A 23,240-nucleotide genomic window follows, 5' to 3' on the forward strand; every position below is an offset into this window, starting at 1 on the left:
CGCCCGGGGTCCAGGAGGCAGAGGGACCTGCGCTGCTCACCGTGAAGTGTTCCTGGGGCTGATTCCTGAGACCTTGAACCCTGGGGGCCGAGGCAGTCCTTGAGAGGTCAGGACAGCGACCCCAGGGTCACCGGCTTGGGAGAGCCTTGCCCAGGGGCCTCTGGCTGCCCAGATCTGCCACCTCCCTCGTCTCTAGCTGTGGACGGTGGAAAACTGGGTCCCACGCGTAATTTGGCAAAGAAGACGCTGCATCCCTGCCAAGTGCCAGGGCCTGTTACGTTCTGGGGATGACGGGGAAGGGCTGGCCCCGCGTCCAGGACTCACAGTGGACGCAAGGCAGGAGTGAGACAGGGGCCGGGCTGACAGAGCACGTCAGGGTTCAGGGAGTCAAGTGATGAATGCGGCAATGACCATGGGTGTCCTCAGCCAGGACCCCCGCTCCAGGCGTCTCTCTGCTTCACATGGGGGACTCGTGTGAGCCTCACATGCACCAGGAGCCATCAAGGTTATCACCCCCTTTTATAGACAGACTGAGTCAGAGAGAGGGCACTGGGGCGGGGACTGGAGCACCGCCTCTGCCTTGAGGACCTGGGCATTCAGCCACGTTTCCACACGGCCCCCATCGTCAGGACGGGAGTGACTGCCGGGGGGAGAGAGCTTCCTGTGACCACACTGGGCCCGGAGCCCAGTGCTCATGTGTCCCAGTCCCTTCCCCTGAACCTCCCTCTCTATGCCCCCTCCTCCTTCCCCCTCCCCCACTGGGCAGCCCACAAGGCTCTCAGAATCCCCTCTTACACCTTCTGAGGCTCAGAGAGAAGGCACTTGCCCAGGGCCGCAGACCCAGGCCGCCCCCAACCTCACGGGCCCCCCAGACTTCGCTGATGCTCGGACTTGTTTGAAACAGAGCTGCAGGCCAGAGATGGCTGGTGGGCAGCCGGCAAGCTGGGGCTGGCCCCTAAACTCTTGGGAGGCCCGATTCAATTCTTCTGCTACCTCATCTCAGTTCCCATCTCCCGGGGGGCTGCCGGGTGAGGGGGTCACGTGTGCAGATAGCAGGCCAATGCCACACACATGAGGTCTTGTGCCCCCAAGAAGTCCTTCTCATGGGGCATGGACTCTGCAATCTGGGCTGTGCTGGGCCTGGCCGGGACCCAGGGCCTCTGCAGGTGGAGGACAAGAGCGATGCATCACGCTCGCTGCGTTTAATCGCCCCTGCAGAGGTATTATTATAATCCCATTTTCTTATTATTCAGGCAAAGTTAGGCTAGAGAATATATAACCTGATTATGCACCATATAATGTATGAAGCCAGGAAGGTCTTAAAATTAAAACATTTAAAAAGAACTGTCTGGGGAGGTAGTTAAGATCCATTTAAATCCTTATCAAATAATGAAAATATCTCCAGAAAAAAAGAAAAAAACAGCCTCTCAGCTATGTGTTCACTTCCATGATCATTTGAGTTTTTAGTATTAAGTCTAGAGACAAATTCACATGAAAATATTTGGGATTTAAATGTTCCTTTCAGTCACAGGCTGAGAAAACCAGCCAGGTGCAGGCGGGCTTTTTAAAGGGTCTCTCTGATGGTGTGGGGTCGGTGGCAGCAGGGAGGTGGGTGTCCCTGCTGGTCCTCCGCCCTGTACGCCCTGCAGCACTGCCTTCTCCGGCCAGCTCGGCCTGGTGGGCAGCGGCGGGCAGCACCAGCCGGTCAGTCTTACCTCCTCTGTGGGTCTCTGATTCTCCACCCGCGGGTGAGGGTTCGGATTCTGTCATTTTCTCGCCTCCTTCTCCGGAGGCCATGCTGCTCCCAGCCTCTGGCAGAACCCCCAGGGTGTGAACACAGTGGCTGCAGAGGCCTTGTTTAATGCTCTGAGCCTGGCGTAACCTCTTGGCACCTTGACGCATATTTCAAGGATCAATCACCTTCTCAGCAGTCCTGATGCTGAACAGAGAGCCGCTGTTTGGGAGCAAAGGTGGCAGGACAGGGGTCTTGACCAGATCGGGTCATGCTGGTGACCATGGGGCTTGGACCTGGACTGAACTGCATTTACCATGGGCTCTGGCCCAGATCTGGCCACATCGGTGTTGTCCAGCCTAGGAGCTGATGGAGCCAGGGAAGGAGCCAGGCGGTGGCCACACGGTGAGCAGCATGCAGCCCCCTGGCAGCAGGGATGGGATGATGGACCCTGGAGGGATGGCTGGGGACCCAGATAGGGAGCCTCAGGTCCCGGGAGGGGGCGGGGAATGACTCCCCAACAGAAGAAGCAACTCGTCCTCACTTTTATCCTTCCTTGTTGTTTTATTCCTTCCTTGTTGCTGAGCAACAAAGCCTAAATGAGCTTCAGTGAGATGGTGCCCTGGAATGAATTAGGTCTTTAAAATATGTGAAGATGGACATTTTCAAACATGTAGAAGACTGGACTCAAAAGAACAACCCCCAAGCACCCAAGCCTCGTGCCAGGAGCCCTAGACACTACAGTGGGTCCATTGGGTGCCCCCTCCCTCTCCAGACCAGACTTCAGGCCGCCCATGAGTTAGCACTAAGGGTCAGAAGGTGACCCGGGAGGCTCCCGGGCACAAGCCGGGCCCCGGCTCCCACTCAGCCTGGCCCAGAGCAGGGACACCCTGCCCTGTGATTGTGACATAAAGGAAGGGATGCCCACCAAGCCCCCTCCCTGGCTTCCTGCAGCTGGACGATGGCCAGCCAGAGTCCGCCCCCCGTCCACGCTCATCTCCTCTGCAGGCCAGCGGGAAGCCAGCAGCTCCGCCCGCTGGGCCCTCTGGCGGGCTCCATGTTACTCTTCATCTTGCTGTGCCTCTCTGCTTGGGCTGCGTGGCGCTGTGTCAGCGTGGTGGCGACAGCTGGCTATGGCCCAAACCTGGTTCACCCTAGTTCTTGTCTCTGGGACAACACGCTTCAGAAGGGACAGAAACTGCTTGTATCCACGTGCGTCCCGCCTCCTGGGTCCAGCCGGGTCCCCTCGGTCATCAAGGGCCTAGCCCCCCACTACCACTCAAGGTCAGCCAACCGTCCTGCTGTTTCTTGAGCTCAGAATCAGTTGCTCACCGTATACATTTGTGATGAAGGCCCAATAATGAGATCAGGACACAATTTACATCTTCAGAAGTTTATTGATAGTCTCAGCAGAGCTGTGGGACAAAACATTGATTAGCTGGAAGATTTTTTTTTTTTTTATGAGAAGCACTGAGAACTTCCTTGTTCAGACTCAAGACAGAAACGCAGGACAAGCATGTGGCCCCAAACCAGGGCCTAAGATCCTGTGCTCTGAGGGTGGGGGGCAGGCCCTCTGCAGCCGGCGCCTGCCAGCTTCCCCAGGGTGACCCGGCCCTGCTCGGGGACAGGCCGACGGCCGGCGCTCGGTGCCCGGGTCCAGCCGGGGCTGGAGGGACGGCTGCCGGGGGTGCGCGGCTCTGGCTCCAGGGGCCTTCATGGAGGTGACTCGAGGGCGCCCTCTCTGTGACGAGGGACATGGTGAGGAAGTGCTGGGGTACCCCAGGGTCAGTGGGACCGACGTCGGTTGCGGAAACCTGAGGAGGGGCACTGGGGTCAGCTCGAGCAGGCCGTGACGCCCAGGTGGGCAGGGGAGTGACCTGAAGGTGGGGTTCCCGTGCAGGAGTGAGCCCGGGCCCCCAACGCTGCAGAGCCGCCTGGGTCTGTATTTCTGGGCTCTTCCCGCCTGTGTTGATGACCTGGAGCTGGCCCTGGGGAGGGACAGCAGCCCCTTTGATAGGGACACCTCCATGCCCTGCCCGCCCCCAGGGTCCCTGGGGGCTGAGACCATAGCCAAGTGCACGTCCAGCAGGGCCTAAGGCGGGCCCTCCCCTGGAATGTCATGCCCAGGGTCTCTCCTGCGGGCCAGGGCCACTCCTGGCCTGGCTGGCTTGTCACTCTCAGGGACTCGTGCCTCTGGCCATGAACCCCACCTCACTGATTTTACTCCGCTTCTCTCAGTTACCTGGACCACAGTTTCCCAGGTGCGGCCTCAAGAGGAGGGCAGCCATGGAGACCAGACCAGGGTGGGCGGAGGGGTGCTCGGAGAAGGGGCAGCGAGAGCTGTGTGGGCCCCCGCCGGCCATGGAGACCACTGCCCCCAGGACTGTGGGGCTGGGCTGGGGTGCGCTGAGGTCACACGCCCTGGAAGCATGGATGGTGCAAGGATGATGCATGGTCTGAACTACGTGGGCTAAACATGCAACATAAGGGGAAGAGCACTCTGGGCAAGGACTCACGTGTGTGCACACGTGTGTGCGTGGAAAGGGGAGGAGAGGCGTGCCATGCGCTGGGCCTTCCTTGCACCCCTGGACTGCGGGATAGGACTGCCGTCGGCACCACGGCAATGTCTGTGTTCTCCGGACAACGGGGGTGGGGGAGGACAGAGCCCCAGACGTGGGTTCACACGACACGAGTCCCAGTGCACCTGTGTCCACACACCCACACATGCTGGGAAACCCAAGTGTGAGGCAATTTGGGCACAGACATTATTAAAGGCATTGCTTCCTTTTGATATATGAGTTTTATTTTGCTATAAAAACATTTTGTAATGAGCACATAAACATGGGACTTCGTGTAGCTGTTGTATAAATGCAATCGTGGGCTTGCAGATTTCGAGCTGAACAATTTTACAAGCCTGATTTTAGAGCATACAGCTTAGGGAAGGGCGTTGCTTTTGAGGAATCGCTGGACATTGAAGACAAATCACACAGGCAGGATGGGGTGGGCAGGGAACAGGAAGCTCTGCCCAGGACTGGAGGAGGACATGGCCAGCCAGCCACCTCATGCCCAGAGCCCCTCTGACTTCAGCTCCCCGAGGGCCCGGGAGCAGTTCCAGTCCCTGTCTGGTCATGGGCTGAGACACTTGCTTTTCTGAGAGATTCCTTCTTTTCCAACCAGAATCAGTTCTGACTCACCTTTCATATTGGTCACTAAAGAAATCATCTAGCTTCGTGCACGTAGAATTATTCTGTTACCCAACTTCTATTTTAAAATTTTGAAACCTTCAAAAAAAGTTAAAAAACTGTAACATAAACACTCCAACATTTTTCAAATTCATACGTTTTAGCAGCTTGTCATATCTGTGCTCTCTCTATATGTGTATGCACATACATTCACGTACACATCTATACACACACTTTTTTTCTATTAATAAATTATGTAAAAGTGAGTCTGAGACATCCTAACATTTTACCCGTAAGTTCTTCAGCACTAGTCTCCAAAGAGTAAAAACTCTTGCCCACCTAACCAAAACACCACTGTCACACCTAAAGCTCTTTGACATTAACTCAACAATAGCTCACAGTTGTCAGCTCACGTCCATATTTGAGTTTCCTCTATTTATAAAAATGTGTTACATGTTTTCTCCCCCAGGATACAATCTGTTTCACTCACTAGTTCGGTCGGGTCCCTCTGGGCATTTAGAAATCCAGGGCTGCCCTCCGTCCACTTCCGCACGTTGTCTTTGTTTTCCAGGGCCGTGGTTCACTGGGAGCCCAGCGCCACACTTGGGGTCACAGGGCTGCTCCGTACGGCTCACTGTGGGATGGCGTTTCCGCCCAGGACTCTGCGGAGGTGTCTTCCCACTGCTTCCCGGCAGCAGGCCCACGATGGCCCTCGCTCCCTCACTGGCCCCCGGGTGTGCGGTGTCTGTGAAAGCGTGCTCGGTGCTGCTGAGTCTGTGTGGGCACCTGGCTCCACCCTCCATGGTCACGACCCTTCCCTTAGGGACCATCACACCACCAGTGGCGAAATAACAGGACGTGTGTGCTCCACCGGTAAAGAAAAATGTTCCTTTCTGCTCCTTCCTCTCTCCCACTCATCTGTACAGACAGGTTTTTCAAAGACTTGTCCCCACTGTCTCCAGTGTGGGATGCTCACATGTCCTCTCCTGTGGCCATTCCTGGAGGTGGGCGTCTGAGTCCTTCTGCTGTGGAGTATTTGCCTTTGTGTTCTGCCTTATTTCTATGACACTGAGATGTCCTGGGTTCATGAACCACTCTGCTTCCACCAGACTCCAAAGACGCTGATTCCTTTTACTGAGTGGATACAGAAAATTACATATACATGCACATATCTGCACATACATCACACATATATGCACACAATTACATTATAGGTGCATGGAATTTTATTTTTACATTTTAAATTAAAGAATGTGTAACTTTAAGATCAAGGGTTTATGCTGACATGACTCTTTCAAAACCAGCATCACAGTTTTCTCCTACACTCTCTGCTGTTTTGCATTTTACTTTCCCTTCTCCAATGGTGAGAACCCTCCTTCCCAGCATCCTTAACCAAATACTTATTCATCCACTTTCTCCTCCAACACACATGTCATTTAATGATTACTACCTCATTGCCACTGTCAACAATAAGCCTAACTAAAATTCAAAACATTTTTTATTGTTCTCAAAATATATCCCACAAAGGATAGACAGGGTGCACTATCTAAAAGATCTTTGAATTATTTTTCTGGGAGCTATTTGTTATAAATTTGATGTGTGCTTGAGACTGTATAGCTCTGTTTGAATTCATTATTACTTCCTCTTTCTTAATTAATTTCATTTTTTAATATAGAAAATATTTACATGGTTCAAAATTAAAATTGCAAAACAGATTAATTAGAGGAACCTCAGGCTCAGTCCTGCCCCTTCACCATATTTCCATTCACATCATACAGTTCATCTTCCTGGGCTTTTTTTTGTAACAAAATAAGTGATTGTATACTCTTTTTTGCACTTCTTTTTTACTTACAGTCCCAGAAAACAAACATGGTTACCAGAGAGGAAAGGGATGGTGGTGGGGAGGAGTAAAGTAGGAGCTTGGGATTAACATATACATACTACCATATATAATAGATCCCTGGTGCCTCAGTGTCAAGAATCCGCCTACCAATGCAGGAGATGCAGGTTTGATCCCTGGGTTGGGAAGATCCCCTGGAGAAGGAAATGGCAACCCATTCCAATATTCTTGCCTGGAAAATCCCATGGACAAAGAAGTCTGGTGGGCTACAGTCCATGGGGTTTCAAAGAGTCAGTCACGAATTAGCAACTAAACAACAACAGCAATATATAAAATAACCAACGAGGACCTACCATAGACACAGGGAAATGTACTCAGTATTTAGTTTTTTGTAATAACCTATAAAAGAAAAGAATCTGGGACAGAATATATGTGTGTGTGTCTGTGTATGCATATATATCTGAATCACTGTTCTATACACCTAGAACTGACACAACAGTGTAAATCAGCTATAGGCTGTGTGTGCGTGCTCAGTCGTGTCCAACTCTTTATGACCCCATGGACTGTAGCCCACAAGTCTCTATCCATGGGATTTCCGAGGCAAGGATACCAGAGTGGGTTGCCGTTTCCTCCTCCAGGGGATCTTCCTGACCCAGGGATTGAACCCAAGACTCTTACGTCTGCATTATCAGGCAGGTTCTTTACCACTAGCAACACCTAATCATCTCTACTTCAATTTGAAGGAGGTGTAAGTAAAACAGGTCCTGTCCTCTATGACAGAGGGGCCCCCGGTCATTTCTCCTGCTTCCTGACTGCCCACCAGCAGGAGCACTGTGGTCCACAGAGGGACCGACGCTGCCCAGTAAATGTGGGCAAAGGTGGGGTTCATCTTTGAGGGCACTCCTTGAAGGGCACCTTGAGGCCAGAGCATGTGGTTACACATTTTCTTAGACATGTAGTTTAGCTCTCCTCCACAGGGAAGTAGCTTTTGGTACTTGGACTAGCACGGGGGAAGGGGTCTTCCTCTCCCTACCCGCCAACGGGAGTCTTTCCAAGTTCATGTATTTGTGCTAACTGGAGAGGTGAGGAAGGGCGTCAACACATTGCTTTAACATATTATTCTTCATGAGTGAAACTGTAAATACATTCTCACAGTTTTCTACTCATCTTGAATTCACTTGGGAGGATTTGTACCGTACAATTTAAAAAGCATGCCTTCATGTTTATCAGTCTTTCATTGTGTTGCTTCTAAATTTTGAGTTCCAAATTGAAAACCTTTTTCTCACCTCTGGGTTAAAAAGGAGTTCAGCCCTGCTCCGTCCTAATATTTGCATATATCTGTTTTTATCTTCGGATCTATCTGAGCTGTGTTATGACGAACACTGCGCAGGATTTGCCTAATTCTCCCAGTGACAGTCAAGTCCATAATACCACTAACCAACATTTATCTTCTTCCTAAAGATCTGAGAGATAGTTTCTTTAAAACATGCTCAGTTTCCACATATAATTGGGTTTATTTATGGGTTTCTACTTTCTTCTGTTGTATGTTGATTCATTTCCCAATATTATTCTATTTTAGTCAGAGACATCATATTTTTAATATCTAATAAGTTTCCCTTCATTGTTTTTCTTTTAATTTTTTTGTAAGGTCTTTTGCATTAGCTTCCATATGAAATTTGGAATCTATGTGTTTGATTTCAGCAAAATAAACTTGCTATCATTTTTACTGGCATCTCAGGAAATGTATGCGTTAACCCAAGAGGCCTGGCCTCTCCAGAACTGCCAGAACTTCCAGAGGACTGGGGAAACAGACTCTGGGAGGGCGCAAACAGAACCTTGTGCACACCAGAACCCAGGAGAAAGGAGCAGCGATCCCACAAGAGACTGACCCAGACTTGCCCGTGCGCGTCCAGGAGTCTCTGGCAGAGGCGTGGGTTGACGGTGGCCTGCTGCAGTGTTGGGGACACTGAGTGTAGCAGTGACTGCATAGAGCCTTTTGAAGGAGGTCGCCAATATCTCCGTCACCTCCACCATAGTTTGGCCTCAGGTCAAATACAGGGAGGGAACACAGCCCCGCCCATCAACAGAAAATTGGGTTAAAGATTTACTGAGCATGGCCCCACCCATCAGAACAAGACCCAGTTTCCCCCTCAGTCATTCTTTTCCATCAGGAAGCTTCCATAAGCCTCTTATCCTTCTCCATCAGAGGGCAGACAGACTGAAAGCCATAATCACAGAAAACTAACCAATCTGATCACATGGACCACAGCCTTGTCTGACTCAATGAAACTATGAGCCATGCCATGTAGGGTCATCCAAGACCAATCAGTCATGGCGGAGAGTTCTGACAAAATGTGATCCACTGGAGAAGGGAATGGCAACCACTTCAGTATTCTTGCCTTGAGAATCCCATGAACAGTATGAAAGGCAAAAAGATATGACATTGAAAGATGAACTCCCCAGGTCGGTAGATGCCCGATATGCTACTGGAGATCAGTGGAGAACTAACTCCAAAATGAATGAAGAGATGGAGCCAAAGCAAAAACAACACCCAGGTGTAGATGTGACAGGTGATGGAAATAAAGTCAGATGCTGTAAAGAGCAATATTATAGGAATCTGGAATGCTAGGTCCAAGAATCGAGGCAGATTGGAAGTGGTCAAACAGGAGATGGCAAGAGTTAACATCAACATTTTAGGAATCAGCAAACTAAAATTGATTAGAATGGGTGAATTTAACTCAGATGACCATTATATCTACTGCTGTGGGCAAGAATCCCTTAGAAGAAAAGGAGAAGCCATCATAGTCAACAAAAGAGTTTAAAATGCAGTACTTGGATGCAATCTCACAAAAGACAGAATGATCTGTTCATTTCCAAGGGAAACCATTCCAAGTCTATGCCCCGACCAGTAATGCTAAAGAAGCTGAAGCTCATGGTTCTATGAAGACCTACCTACAAGACCTTCTAGAACTAACACCCCAAAAAGATGTCTTTTTCATTATAAGGGACTAGATGAAAAAGTAGGAAGTCAAGAAATACCTGGAGGAACAGGCAAATTTGGTCTTGGGGTACAGAATGAAGCAGGGACAAGGTTAACAGAGTTTTGCCAAGAGAACAAACTGGTCATAGCAAACACCCTCTTCCAACAACACAAGATACAACTCTACACATGGACATCACTGCTGATGCTACTGTTAAGTCACTTCAGTAGTGTCCAAATCTGTGCGACCCCATCCCTGGGATTCTCCAGGCAAGAACACTAGAGTGGGTTGCCATTTCCTTCTCCAATGCATAAAAATGAAAAGTGAAAGTTAAGTCGCTCAGTCATGTCTGACTCTTCGCGACCCCAAGGACTGCAGCCTACCAGGCTCCTCTGTCCATGGGATTTTCCAGGCAAGAGTACTGGAGTGGGGTGCCATTGCCTTCTCCGATGGACATCACTAGATGGTCAATATTGAAATCAGATTGATTATATCCTTTGCAGCCAAAGATGGAGAAGTTCTATACAGTCAGCAAAAACAAGACCGGGAGCTGACCATGACTCAGATCATGAACTCCTTATTGCCAAATTCAGACTTAAATTGAAGAAAGTAGGGAAAACCAACAGACCATTCAGGTATGACCTAAATCAAATCCCTTACAATTATACAATGGAAGTGACAAAGAGATTCAAGGGATTAGATCTGATAGACAGAGTGCTTGAAAAACTATGGACGGAGGTTTGTGACATTGTACAGGAGGCAGTGATTAAGACCATCCCCAAGAAAAAGAAATGCAAAAAGGCAAAATGATTGTCTGAGGAGGCCTTACAAATATCTAAGAAAAGAAGAGAAGCTAAAGGCAAAGGAGAAAATGAAAGATATACCCATTTGAACGCAGAGTTCCAAAGAATAGCAAGGAGAGATAAGAAAGCCTTCCTCAGAAATGAATGCAAAGAAATAGAGGAAAACAATAGAATGGGAAAGACTAGAGATCTTGTCAGGAAAATTAGAGATACCAAGGGAACATTTCATGCAAAGATGGACACAATAAAGGACAGAAACGGTATGGACCTAACAGAAGCAGAAGATATTAAGAAGAGGTGGCAAGAATACACAGAAGAACTATACAGAAAAGATCTTAATGATCCAGATAATCATGATCACTCACCTAGAGCCAGACATCCTGGAATGAAGTCAAGTGGACCTTAGGAAACATCACTATGAACAAAGCTACTTGAGGTGATGGAATTTCAGCTGAGCTATTTCAAATCCTAAAAGATGATGCTGTCAAAGTGCTGTACTCAATATGCCAGCAAATTTGGAAAGATCAGCAGTGGTCGCAGGACTGGAAAAGGTCAATTTCCATTCCAATCCCAAAGACAGGCAATGTCAATGAATGTTCAAACTACCACACAATTGTACTCAACTCACACACTAGCAAAGTAATGCTCAGAATTCTCCAAGCCAGGTGTCAACAGTGGGTGAACTGTGAACTTCCAGATGGTCAAGCTGGATTTAGAAAAGGTAGAGGAGTCAGAGGTCAAATTGCCAACATCCACTGGCTCATCGGAAAAACATTAGAGTTCCAGAAAAACATCTACTTCTGCTTTATTGACTATATCAAAGCCTTTGATTACGTGTATCACAAAAAATTGTGGAAAGTTCTTCAAGAAAGGGGAATACCAGACCACCTGACCTGCCTCCTGAGAAATCTGCATGCAGGTCTAGAAGCAATAGTTAGAACCAGAACAGTTCTAATGGAACAATAGATGGTTCCAAATCGGGAAAAGAGTACGTCAAAACTGTATATTGTCACCCTGCTTATTTAACTTATATGCAAAGTACATCATGTGAAATGTGGGACTGGATGAAGCACAAACTGGAATTAAGATTGTCGGGAGAAATATCAATAACCTCAGATATGTAGATGACACCACCCTTATAGCAGAAAACGAAGGAGAACTAAAGAGCCTCTTGATAAAAGAGAAGAGTGAAAAAGCTGGCATGAAATTCAGCATTCAGAAAACTAAGATCCCATACTTCATGGCAAATAGATGGGGAAACAATGGAAACAGTGAGAGACTATTTTTGGAGGCTCCAAAATCACAGCAGATGGTGACTGCAGCCATGAAATTAAAAGACACTTGCTCCTTGGAAGAAAAGCTATGATCAACCTAGACAGCATATTAAAAAGCAGAGACATTACTTTGCCAACAAATGTCCATCTAATCAAAGCTATGGTTTTTCCAGTAGTCATGTACGGAAGTGAGAGTTGGACTATAAAGAAAGTTGTGTGGGGAAGAATTGATGCTTTTGAACTGTGGTGTTGGAGAAGACTCTTGAGAGTCCCTTGGACTGCAAGGAGATCCAACCAGTCCATCCTAAAGGAAATCAGTCCTGAATATTCACTGGAAGGACCGATGCTGAAGCTGAAACTCCAATACTTTGGCTACCTGATGCCAAGAACTGGATCATTGGAAAAGACCCTGATGCTGGGAAGGATGGAGGGTGGGAAGAGAAGGGGATGACAGAGGATGAGATAGTTGGATGGCATCACCTACTAAATGGACATGAGTTTGAGTAAACTCTGGGAGTTGGTGATGGACAGGGAGGCCTGGCATGCTGCAGTTCACGGGGTCACAAAGAGTTGGACACGACTTGAGCGAATGAATGAACTGAATTGAAAAGAGAGCATGACTTTCTATTCAGGCAAGTCTAGTTTTATTTCTGTAGGGTATTTGAAAGATTTCTTCATATGAGTTCACAGTTTTGTTAAGTTTATTCTTTGTAATCTCGTCTTTTTATTCTGTTTAAATGGTGTTCTCTAATCCACCATCCCTTCTAAGTGGTCATTGTTTGCACACACAAAAGCTGCTTGTTATTATGTTAATTTTGTACCCTGATAGTCAATGAATTAGCCTTGCTTTTGTACATGCAGGTTTGCTTTAGTAACTTTAGCTTTGTCCTTGGTTCTCCTGGATGCGCTGTGGATGCACTTAGCCACAAACAGGAAGGCTCCTGTCCCTGCACTGTTTTCTCCTGCCTGATCGCTTTGGCTCCTGCTGCCGGGAGACACAGAGAGGGTGGGCCTGGTGTCTCATGGTGTTTCTTTTCAGGAACCAGCTTGGCCTTGAGACTAAGGGACATTTTATCACATCAAGCCTGTTAGCACTGATTCCCACCTACCTGAGCATCTTTGCTGTTGCTGCTTTAACCAGGAACTGGCCTTGGGATTTGCAGAAGTCACACATCAAGCATGAAGGTTCATGCACGGCTGTCTCCAAACGGGGTGCCCTTGGAAACACAGGGTGAAATCCAGGGAGAATCCTCGTATCTGCTTCACCTGCTCTGCAGCCCCTGAGACGTGGGCCTCTAGTGGATCAGGGGCTGAGCGTTCGGGACTCGGGCTGACTGGCAGAAGGGAAGAAGAGGTTGCAGGAGCGGAGACCGCGCGTGCAGAGCGGGCCCTGTCCGAGGCAGCCAGACTCACTCCTGGGAGAGGCCCAGCTGCTGCGGGAACTTCTCGCGAGAGGAGGGAGCCGTGTGTGTTGAGCCCTCAGCGCTGAGCGAGCCAGGCCCGAGCCCAGCCCCTGCGTGCCCGGCGAGCCTGGGCGCCAACTGGTGGCGCCGATGGCCCAGGGTTACGCTCCTTTAAAAGCTGCGAAAAACCAGGCCGACCACAGGGACCTGCTGAAAGGCACGAGAAACTACACTCAGTACTTTGTGACAACCTGTGTGGGGAAGGAGTCTGAAAAAGGACATACACACACACATATGCGGCTAATTCATTTTGCTCTAAGACTAGCATAACATTGTACATCAACTCTACTTCAATAAAAAAATACAGAAGAAATGAATAAGCAACGAGGATGAATTATACCTCCCAGGTAATAGAGTTAACATTTTATAATACCTGTAAATGGGATATAACCTTTAAAAATTCCATTGCACACCTGAAACTTCTATAGTATCGTACACCACGTATACCTTAACTTAAAGAATGTGCATATATATATAAGTCCAATGGAACAAAAGCTGTACTAATTTCTTGGTTTGGTGAATATGCTGGTTTTTATCTCACGGCTGGCAGCTCCTTTGGCAGCCAGTGTTCTGGAAGCAGTGCTGGTGTGTGAGTGGGAGGTGCCTGAGAGCTGACCCCCAGGGCACTCAGCCCGTGCTGCTGATCTGGGACCCGAGCTTCTAGGAGAACCTTCAGGAAGCACCAGCCTATGTCTGGCCACTGTTTCTATCCACCCAAAACCTGGGGGAAGCTCCTCCTCAGAGCAGACCTTGGCCCTGCAGTTGTAGCAGAGCCCCCGGCACTTGGGGTCTGACTGGGGAAGGGGCAGGACCCACAGCGGCCACCTGTCAGGGGCTCGCTTTGACAAGGGTGGCTCTGAGGCGCCACAGATTCCAAGCTAGAATTCCAGACCCTGTAAGGGGCCACCACTCCACAGAGCCACCTGTCAGCCCAGTCTCCCACTGACCGCATGTCCCAGCAAAGAGATCTTCCCACAATCCCCTGTGCCTTGTCTGTGGAGAGGATGCTGGAAAGCCAGGCCTGCCACCCTAAGTGTTCCTGGGGCTAGAGGTCGTCACGGAGCTGGGACGGGCTCCTGCCTCATAAGAGTGAAACAGCCCCCTACTCCCCACTGGAGACGCCAAGTCAGCAGATGGGAGAGTCCTGTCAACAGCAAGCTGAATGCTGCCAGGACAGTGGCTTCTTACCCATTCAGCGACGTTTATCCAGCACATCATCTGCACCTGACTAGCTGAAGCTGAAACTCCAATACTTTGGCTGCCTGATGCTGAGGCAACTCACTGGAAAAGACCCTGATGCTGGGAAAGATTGAAGGCAGGAGGAGAAGGGGACGACAGAGGATGAGATGGTTGGATGGCATTGCCGACTCGACGGACATGAGTGTGAGCAAACTTCAGGAGACAGTGGAGGGCAGGGAAGCCTGGAGTCCTGCAGTCCCTGGGGTCACAGAGAGTCAGACATGACTTAGCAATTGAACAACAACAGCAAAGTCGGTGTCTGGAACTGGTGACAGGAGGCTGAAGGGAAGCCACAGCCCTTGTCCCGTGGAGTTGAAAGTCGAATCCTGTGTTATTTTCAGTTGTTGACACACAATAGCAAAGAAGCCCTCTTATTTCTGTGTTCCTCTCGGAATGTCGGCTTGTAAAGCTTTCAAGAAAAATTGTTCGTGGAATAATCACTGGTCAACCCTGAATCTTCATTTTGTGAACTGATTTTAAAATGTATGCAGGATATAGTCTCTTTTCCTATTTTTTTTTTTTAACAAGCAGCTTTGTTCTCTTTTCAGTAGTCACAGCCTTTTCACATTATTGCTGGGAGACGCACACAGATGAAGTGTGCTTTTCACTCTGGCTTTTTAAGAGTGCCCTCAGGGTTCCCTGATGAAAACGCGTACTTCCAGGATCCTTAGAGGTTACTATTTCCTCAAATGTCTTCACCTGCTTATGGTCATTCCTGTTACCTTCTGTATCAGAAATGACATTTCCCCAGCCCAGCTTCCTTATCTGGACTTACGCAATGCACTGTCTGAATAAAGAAAGATGCTAAAACTATGGTCTGGTCCTTAGAAGGCATCACTTCGGGACACATCATCCTTAGCAGATCGATCCAAGGAGTGAAAGTGGTCTGAGAGTGTCTGCATCCCAAGAGGCCCTGCCCTGGAAACTGTGTTTTCACACTTGGTCCCAGAGACTCTGGACTGTCCTCACGCAGGCGGTGGTGACTTGCTCCCTGTGGCCCTGAAGGGCTCAGGTCTTTGTGGGGATAAGTCCCTGCGAGTCTCCGGGGCCGGGGCAGGGGGCAGGCAGCAACGCCAGAGTCCTCACTGGAGTGGGGAATACTTTAGGAACTGGACTAGGTGGCCCCCAGGCCTCTTTGCTCCAGTATTCCACCCCATGGGATTGCAGGTGGACTGTAAAAATGCAAATCCTGTGAAGGGGAGGGGCAGCATGTTGGTTTCTTAGCTGCCCGCCCACCTCATAGTGGCTTTCACTCTGTTATTCAGAGAAATGCCTTTGAATAATGAGCAGGTGAGAACAGCTGGGGCCATTTTGGAGCATTCAGATGCTGTAATCCTGTAGAAAGTGGAAAAGCACGATGCGTTTGGAAGAAGGCAGAGATTAGAGAAACAGGAAGGACTCTCCACAGATGGACCTGACTGGCTTTGAGGACTTCCTATTTAATCAGGGAACTACTGCTGATCAGTCAGGGAGAGACGGCAGGTCCCTGTGATCTACCAAGGCAGTTCTTATTTTGAAAAATAAAGGGTGGGGGAGGGGGGCTCTGGGTGCTTACTGTACAGGATCTCACTAAAAATAAATGCAGGAACGCAGTGTGGAGGAGGGGGCAAAAGGAGGAAATTATTACCTGATTATCTGAAAGAGTGGAAATTTCTTGTTTGATGTTTCTTTTTTTCTTTGAAGCATGTAAACATTAAGAGAAATCACAAGATGATTTTCTTCTGGATATGACTAAATAGATATTCAAAACATTATTTGAAAAACAGAAGAGTGGATTTATAACGGACGGGCAGGAGTTAGGGAAGAGGATGTCTACAAATAAGCCAAACAAAGAGTTAATTTCCTAAGTGACAAAAACTCCAGAGAAATTAATAGTCTTTCTTTTGTTTTCCTTAATTGAAAAGTGGTTGAAGGAAATGAGCAGATTATTTACAAGGAGATTATTGATAAGGCGACTTAAAAATTATTCAGATTCGCTGGTGATTAGGGAGAGACAACTTATCACAGTGGTGAGATATTTGTCACTCACTAAATTAGAAAGGTTTAAAAATAGCGACAGTATCCAAAAGTCTGTTCTGTACATCGGTGTCTCTTTTTCTGTCTTGCATATAGGGTTATAGTTACCATCTTTCTAAATTCCATATATATGTGTTAGTATACTGTATTGGTCTTTATCTTTCTGGCTTACTTCACTCTGTATAATGTTTTGAGAGAACAGCATCGAAACATGTATGTTATCTAGGGTGAAACAGATCACCAGCCCAGGTTGGATGCATGAGACAAGTGCTCGGGCCTGGTGCACTGGGAAGACCCAGAGGGATGGGATGGGGAGGGAGGTGGGAGGGGGGATCGGGATGGGGAATACATGTAACTCCATGGCTGATTCATGTCATAATTTGACTTGGTGATTCCTTTCCTTAGCATTTGTTTCCAAGAAATAATCACCAAATTGACTACCAAAGGCTTCTTCATAAAGGTACTCAACTTAAAATTATCTATAATAGTGAAAAAATGCACAAATCTTATGTCCAGCCATAGGGAATAATTATATTGCACTAGGGATGGGAATATCAGACCACCAGACCTGCCTCCTGAGAAATCTGTATGCAGGTCAGGAAGCAACAGTTAGGACTGGACATGGAACAACAAACTGGTTCCAAATTGGGAAAGGAGTAAGTCAAGGCTGTATAATGTCACCCTGCTTATTTAACTTATATGCAGAGTACATCATGAGAAATGCTGAGATGGAGGAAGCACAAGCTGGAATCAAGATTGCTTGGAGAAATATCAATAACCTTATATGCAGATGACACCACCCTTATGGCAGAAAGTGAAGAAGAACTAAAGAGCTTCTTGATGAAAGTGAAACAGGAGAGTGAAAAAGCTGGCTTAAAGCTCAACATTCAGAAAACTAAGATCATGGCATCTGGTCCCATCAATTCATGGCAAATAGATGGGGAACCAGTGTAAACAGTGAGAGACTTTATTTTGGGGGACTTCAAAATCACTGCAGATAGTGACTGTAGTCATGAAATTAAAAGACGCTTACTCCTTGGAAGAAAAGCTATGACCAACCTAGACAATATATTCAAAAGCAGAGACATTACTTTCCCAACAAAGGTCCATCTAATCAAAGCTATGGTTTTCCAGTAGTCATGTATGGATGTGAGAGTTGGACTATAAAGAAAGCTGATCACCGAAGAATTGATGCTTTTGAAATGTGGTGTTGGAGAAGACTCTTGAGAGTCCCTTGGACTGCAAGGAGATCCAACCAGTCCTGGGTGTTCATTGGAAGGACTGATGCTGAAGCGGTAACTCCAATACTTTGGCCACCTGATGTAAAGAACTGACTCATTTGAAAAGACCCTGATGCTGGGAAAGATTGAAGGTGGGAGGAGAAGGGGATGACAGAGAATGAGATGGTTGGATGGCATCACCAACTCAATAGACATGAGTCTGAGTAAGCTTCAGGAGTTAGTGATGGACAGGGAAGCCTGGCGTGCTGCAGTCCATGGGGTCACAAAGAGTCGTACAAGACTGAGCAACTGAATTGAAGTGAGATCACACAACAGATAATTATACCATCATGAAAATGCTTCTTGAAAATTGTCAACGACATGTAAAAAATTTTACTGCACAATATGAAGTGGAAAAAAATCAGGATATAAAATTGCACATGCAGTATAATTTCAATTATGTAAATCTATGTGCATAAGCCCAGCAGAAAATGCAGATGAACTTAACAGTGCTTACCCTTGGGTTACGGCATTACAGGTCTTTAAAATATATTTCTTTAAAATATGCCTTTTCTTTACACTTTCTTACATGTGTGCATTACTTTCTAAAAATGGTAGTAATGACAGAAGCAGAGTCCTTTCCATGAAGAGCTGAATCCGCCAGTAGCAGCTGAGCTAGGCCGCTTGAGTCTCCAAACCACGGAGTTACCACAGAAACCCTCTCCTCTGGGTTCAGACTCCTCAGCCTCCTGCAACGTCCCAGCACTCTGTTCTGCTCTCTATTGACTGAAGAGGCTTTTCATCGTACATCATCGCGCATTTATAGATCTTAATTTTCCAGTCTGCTTTTTTCCCTTTCTTGGTTTATTGTTGTTCATTTTATTTTATGTTTATGATCGAAACACAATTTTGGTTTCTTTATACTTCTCCTTAGGAATGAAGCATTGTCTGCTGGGGGCAGAGCGGCTCCTGGAATCTTCCGAGGACAGGTCAGGAGGGAAGGGGGCCCCCCATCTGCGGGCCCCCCCTCACCGGGTACCCACACCCTGGCCCTCTGCTGGGTTTGCCCTGGGCTCTCCCCAGGGGTAGGGTGCCTTTGGAGGAGGAAGAGAGCCCCTGCTTCCCCAAGGACACCCACCCCAGCCCCTGGGCAGAGGGAGGCTGCCTGTGGCCACACTGAAGGATAGGACGGATCAGGGCAGGGGTGGCCCGCCGTGGGGCCAGAGGCAAGAACACGGGTCTCTGCCAGTGCAGAGTGGATGGACACCTGGGAGAGTGTTTTGTAACCTCAAACGCTGCTGCTGGGACAGCCGACACTGGTTTTGGGAGCCCAGGAACAAACGAGGCCTCCTGGAGATTTGTCCCACAGAGGTCTGCCTTCGGAGGGCAGTGGGGTGGGGCAGGGGCTGGTCTTTGGGTAAGGAGGCCCCTGTGCAAAACTTGGAGAGACGCCTCCCTCCCAGGAAAGGCCCTGTTGTAACATCGTCACCCAGAGGGAAACTCTCCAGCTTTGATATTTCATAGCTGGTCATTTTCAAAACAGGACTGATGTCAATCAATGTCTTGGGGACCCGAGCAACCTCACTAGGCAAGGCGATGGGGGTGCAGGGCAGCGGGGCTGAGTGACACTTTTAATCAAGACTCCTGGGCCTTGGGGCGTGAACTTGCTCTAAACTCAAAGCACCGCGTCTCCACAGACAATATGCCCGGGAGAGGAGGGGGCCGTTCCTGGTACAGCCCCGTGAGAGGAAGGGCTGCCTTCCTGCTTGGCTCTGACACCACCCTGGTGGGGCGCCAGGGAGCTCATTGCAGCCACATTGGGGGGGCACATATAGGCTCCCCCACCAGCTTCTTTGGCCCCAAGTCTGGGTGCACTAGGCAAAGGCAACCTGGATGCCTGCAGCGCCGGCTGTTCTCGGGCCCCGAGGTGCAGGCTCACGAGGCATCCATGCTCCCTGCCTGGGCTCAGTCTGCCTGCGTCAATAGCATGCACACATCGGGGGCAGTAGACCCAGCGAGATGCACACAGACGCGCGCACCGGCTCCATCTTGCTAGGAGAAGCCCCAGATTCCTTTTCAAAGAGAAATAGGAAGACGCTTTCACTCTTTTCTTCCGGACTTTTGTCTGCAGAGATCTGGGAGAGGCAGCCCTGACGTTCCTGAAGCAGGATAAGCCTCTCTTCCTCAGAAATCTTCATAGGCACACTCAACGTGCTGACAGCTTTTAATCACGTTGCTTACCTGCCCGTTTGTCAGCAGAACCCGCTGAGCGAGCCGAGCTGTGAATTACACCTCCCCTGCAAACTGTGCCCAGACCAGCCCTTCTCGGTCTCCTGCAGGGCCAAGCGTGTGTGCGAAGTTCAAGTGAGCACTTAGGAGCAGACTCTCTGAACGCACAAGGATTCTGTGCAGAAGAATCTTACATCCTACTTCCACTTCTTGACAAAAATCTCTTGAAAGGCAGTAATTCAAGCCTGTCTCTTATGAATTTGATAAATCCCGTGGTCGTAGACGAGACGCTTTGCAGATTATTGATGGTGTTTGAGTGCAGCCTGATTGGGAAGGCGAGGAGGCAGGAGGGCGTGTGGAGCTTCTTCCAACACCAAACGCAGCCCAGCCAGATGGGTTGCCAGACACGGGAGGCATCCCCTCTGTGTATTGAATACTAAGACTTTTATTACAGTCAGACTTACTCTAGGAATGAAAACTTACCACAATTTCAAAGATGTGGTACGTCCTTTGAAGTTTTAAAAGGAATCAGGGGCTGGAAGGCAAGGACAGGCAGCACACAGATCCTGTGACGGCAGAGAGTGAAGCCGGGCAGGACCCTCTGGGTACGAATTCTTTCCGTGTCCCTTGTTTCTTATTTGTAGGGAACAGGCTTCATGCAGCCTCCAAGGCCTTCCCTGAGTTCCAAAGGGCAGTTTCAAACAGTTCTTAATCAGGGAGGGGAGGGGGTACAGAGACAAGGAGGAATAGTCAGGAAACAGTCGTGCAGTGATTAAAGCAGGGTCCTGGTTCCTCCTCAAGGGATGTACGGAATGTATCTTTGAGTTTTTCTGCGGAAACTGAGCCCCCCCTCACCTGGAAGATAAGTCCAGGCTGAGGACAAGATCCCCGGACAATGGCCCTGTTGCTTTACTGCTGAAGGATCAGGAAAGTCACACAGCCCTGCAGCCCTCACCCCAAATTTTGCCTGTAAACACTTTCCCCCCACGCCATCCGGGAATGAGGGTTTTTGAAGCATGAGCTGCCCACTGTCCTTGCCTGGCCCTGCAATAAAGCTTTCTCTGCTGCAGACTCTGCCGTTTCAGTTTGGCCTCCCAAGTCTCTTGGCACGTGGACTTGGGTTTGGGAACACATGGGCACAGTGGACAGCAGGTGCCCGTGGAGTCACCGGGGCGTGTGAGGCGGGCACCCCTGCCTGGGGCGTCACGTGAAGCCCCAGCAGAGGTGGAAAGGGCGGCGCCGTTCCAGAGAGGCTGCTTCTCTTCCCCTCCTCCCCTCGAAGCCGCAAACCTGGCTTCTTTCAGGACCAGGTTTCCCACGGCTCCCCACTTTGCTGCGGCTTCCTCCACCTGGCGGGAGATGAGCAGCCTTGCAGGGTGTTTCAAGGCAAGTTTCAAGGCAAGCTTTTTTGCTTTGGGCCCAAGTTGAGCTTTGCTTAAATTACAAGATTTTCAAGAAAGAGCAGTTCCCCTCTGAAACGACCCACATTCTTGGACGTGTTCCTGCAGATGCGCAGAAATAAACCCGCTTAGAGCGTCAGCTGGTTTCCCCGGTGGCTCAGACAGTGAAGAATCCGCCTGCAGTGCAGGAGACCCAGGCTCAACCCCTGGGTCAGGAAGACCCCCTGGAGGAGGGAACGGCAACCCACTCCTGGATTCTTGCCTGGAGAATTCCATGGAGGCTGGTGGACTACAGTCCATGAAGGAGCAGACAGTCAGACTCGACCGGGCTACTGACACACACAGCGAGCAGCTCTGTGCCCTCGGAACTCCACTCGACGCAGGTGGGAAGCTCTGTGCCCTTTGACCTCCACTCGACGCAGGTGAGAAGCTCTGTGCCCTACGATCTCTGCTCCACTCAGAGACAAAAGTAAATCCCACATTCAAGTCCTCTTTGCTATACCTTTCTTTCTTTCCTTATCTCAATTATTTTAAAAGAAATGTTGAAGAAAACCATCAATAATAGCAAAGCAGTTTTGTTTTGTTTGAATTCTCATGGCTGGAGGTAAAGATCAAGAGAGGCTGTAACACGGTGGTGATCACTGGTATTTTAGCTGATTCTGTTAGGGAACCGTTGACCGAAAACTACCTGCCTGGGCCACGCCCAGTGATGACCACGTGCCAGGCTGTCACACGACAGGAGGGCCAGATAAGGAACAAGGTGCTGCCTCCAAAAAACTAACTGGGAGAATCCGGGAGGGGCCGAGGAGGGGAGGAGACACCAGCCCATCGTATGTCTGGCCAGCCTCCCAGAGTCCTTCACTCTGGAATCCAGACCAACTATGGGCCGAGCAATAGGACTAACCAGAGACAACCCAAAAACTAACCCCATCACCTAAAACTCAGGACAGCAAGCCATGTGGAGAGCAAACCTCCTGGACCCCCTTAGCCTCCTACTCTCTGCCCGGGCACCCCTTCCCTATAAAGTCTCATGCTTTGTCAGCTTGTGTGTCTCCTTGGACAATTCCTTTCTGAATTGGACAGGTGCACACGCTCGGGCCCTGCAAGGGGTTCCCCTTCCTGCAACCATTCTGCCCAGACACACCCCATGCTTAGAAATGAAGCCACCCATTAGTGAGATTATTTGACATTGCAGTTTATAAAAATTTCAAGTAAGGTATACGCACCCCAGTACACCTTCGGTGCAAAACTCCTGGTTTCTCCTTTTGAAGGATACTCATACAGCAAGAAAGATTCCTTTAAAATGGAACTCAAGTCCAGAAGAATTTCAGGAAAGTGATTTACTTATTTTCTCTCAAAAGCAAAAGTTATAAATCGTGAAGGGTTGTGTCACAGAAACTAGAGTTTCATGCTGAAAGTGGTTTGATGGAGGCCTTAGGATAAAAATAAAGGAGGTTCTGGAGGCACTTAGACATTTCACAGGTTAATTAAATCATCAAGGTCGCCAGTCTGAAATTTCCTCCCTTGCCAGGAAGCCTCTAAGTAATGGAAGGTTTTGTTTTTTTTTTTTAATGCAACTTTCCACTTTAACAGAAAATCAAGATTCTAAACTGTAGTAATTCTGGTGGGAAAAACTGTCTGGTACAGTCTTTTTGCTTTGCCTTTCTTGTAATACAGTCACAGTGAAATAAAAATAGTAACAGGGACCACAGGGCTCATCATCTTATCTTATGAATTTATGGTAAAACAACAACTTTGTTTACCTGTGATGCAATGCTTAGTCACTGGATATCAGTTTAGACAACTTGAAAATATTATCCTTAGGCCCAAAATTATCTTTCCATTGCCAGAATTTTTATAT

This window comes from Cervus canadensis, chromosome 8, assembly GCF_019320065.1.
Source record: "Cervus canadensis isolate Bull #8, Minnesota chromosome 8, ASM1932006v1, whole genome shotgun sequence".
NCBI lineage: Eukaryota > Metazoa > Chordata > Mammalia > Artiodactyla > Cervidae > Cervus > Cervus canadensis.